We start from the raw sequence: 2,500 nt of genomic DNA, 5'->3' as shown, positions 1-2,500 counted from the left end.
CCCTTAACCTAACCCATATTGTCCCTTAACCTAACCGATATTGTCCCTTAACCTAACCTATATTGTCCCTTAACCTAACCTATATTGTCCCTTAACCTAACCTATATTGTCCCTTAACCTAACCTATATTGTCCCTTAACCTAACCTATATTGTCCCTTAACCTAACCTATATTGTCCCTTAACCTAACCTATATTGTCCCTTAACCTAACCTATATTGTCCCTTAACCTAACCTATATTGTCCCTTAACCTAACCTATATTGTCCCTTAACCTAACCTATATTGTCCCTTAACCTAACCTATATTGTCCCTTAACCTAACCCATATTGTCCCTTAACCTAACCCATATTGTCCCTTAACCTAACCCATATTGTCCCTTAACCTAACCCATATTGTCCCTTAACCTAACCTATATTGTCCCTTAACCTAACCCATATTGTCCCTTAACCTAACCTATATTGTACCTTAACCTAACCTATATTGTACCTTAACCCAACACACGTTGGGCCTTAACCTGCTCTGTAATTGTCATACGACGCGTTAAATTAGTGTAGTGTTGCCTAACTGCAACCCCCGCAATATAGTTTGCTACTCGCACTGCCCGGTCCCCAGAGTATCGCTTCATGTTAAACACCTTGCAGCTATACACTGTAATGCGGATGGCAGCAGGACGTACATGCTCAATGCCCTTCGCAGTTGTTCATTGGCATTCGCATGGCGAAGCACAGCCTACGTTGTGGTACGGCTTGTGTCAACTGTCCGCTGATGTTGTACGTCCAAATCACACACTGTACTGCACATTGGTCCTCATGTACTGAATGATACATCGTGGTACATGTGTGACCGTACCACGACTGCGCCAACAACGGCGAACCATACGGTCCAAATATTGTGCACTCAGCTACGTGTCGTCTCCCTATAAGAGCTGGATTGAAGTATGGTATGCCGTGGATGGCGATCAGCATGAGCCGTCTGTTGATGTAGTGGCGCGTGTTGTCAGACGTAGTCGTCTCTTCTCACACACCGTGATAGCATGGTGCACTGCGTTCCACATCTGCGACATGCGACAGAGGCCGGTTGACAGTCGTTCGCGCAATGGACATCGCATACGTACGGGGGCCACCTTCCACGTGTTCGCGAAGCGTGCACATGTTGTTGCGTGTATGTGGGCAGACATAGTGTGTCGTGACACCTGACACAGGCATGCAACAATCGTTGAATTTGCAAATGGCGATGGACGTCTACGTTTGCTGGTGACGTTACGCAAATGAAGAACTGGTAAACCGTTGTGGTGCGGTTGTTCTCGCTAGAGGTGAATCAGTGATGGCGACGATCGGTTGAGCTACCAACCGGTTGTTTCAGCGATACCCACCATGCCCACGAACGTGAATGGCATGTGGGTGTGAAGCGATACGCGGCGGTGGCTGGGTGGGACCGTCCCCGGCCGGTGAGGGGGGGCCTCCCGGCGTGCTGGCCGCGCGGTGCGTGGGCGCACGCGCTACAGCCGGCTGGTGGGGGCGGCCAGTGGCAGGCGCGCCGGCCGACGGAGGCGGCAGGCGGCGCAGCTGCGCGCCGGCGCACCCTGCACGCGGCGCCGTGCGGCCAAAGTAGGTCCTCGCGGGCCCGGTGCGAAGCGCGGTGGACATCTGCAGTGTGCTGGTCCGATTGAGGACTGTGTGCGCTGAGGATGCGCCGCCGCCCGGCGCTCGGCGCCGCGACGCCGTCTGCTGCTCGGTCGCCTCTGCGGTTCTCGCAGGTGGATTGTATCGCAGCTGTGCGGACGTGTTGGCGCGTGCGCTGTGCTGGGAGAGTTCGCTTCGGCACCCAAGTGGGGCTTTTGTCCTTCTGTGGCGCTGGCGTTGGAGCTGCCGGCCACCGTAGGTGGCGCGTGTTGTCTCCCGCCGGCAATGCCACGACAGCACGCTCCCGGGCCTCTGTCGGCAGCGGCAAGCTCAGTTGGGAGCACGGGTGGTCGCACCTAAAGCGTCTACTCGCCAAACTCCGGGCGATTGCGCCTCTCTCGAACCCGACCAAGTACTTAGGACGGCGCTGCGCGCCGCCGGGACCTGAGAGGGTTTCGAGGTGTATTGTGCAGGGGAGCTCAGCCTCCTCCTGTTTGCAGAATAATTGAGCGGACGCTTGCGTGTTCGCGCGGGCCCCCGGGACACACTCCCGGGCGGCCGGCTGCTCAGCTCTAGTTGACGCAGCTCCCTGGTTGATCCTGCCAGTAGTCATATGCTTGTCTCAAAGATTAAGCCATGCATGTCTCAGTACAAGCCGCATTAAGGTGAAACCGCGAATGGCTCATTAAATCAGTTATGGTTCCTTAGATCGTACCCACGTTACTTGGATAACTGTGGTAATTCTAGAGCTAATACATGCAAACAGAGTCCCGACCAGAGATGGAAGGGACGCTTTTATTAGATCAAAACCAATCGGTCGGCTCGTCCGGTCCGTTTGCCTTGGTGACTCTGAATAACTTTGGGCTGATCGCACGGTC

General features: G+C 54.4%; 1 non-coding gene across 1 annotated transcript in view; it reads left to right on the top strand.

The window, feature by feature from the left end:
- The first annotated feature begins 2,208 nt into the window (after positions 1–2,208).
- Positions 2,209–2,500, top strand: part of LOC126430149 (small subunit ribosomal RNA) — a 1,910-nt gene continuing 1,618 nt past the window's right edge. The window contains exon 1 of the ribosomal RNA XR_007577015.1: positions 2,209–2,500. This exon is cut by the window's right edge and continues 1,618 nt beyond it. This is a non-coding gene — a ribosomal RNA (small subunit ribosomal RNA).

This window comes from Schistocerca serialis, unplaced genomic scaffold (assembly GCF_023864345.2).
Source record: "Schistocerca serialis cubense isolate TAMUIC-IGC-003099 unplaced genomic scaffold, iqSchSeri2.2 HiC_scaffold_1031, whole genome shotgun sequence".
Lineage (NCBI taxonomy): Eukaryota > Metazoa > Arthropoda > Insecta > Orthoptera > Acrididae > Schistocerca > Schistocerca serialis.
Note: the sequence above shows the minus strand (reverse complement) of the source record. Positions and strands in the feature narration are given on the sequence as shown.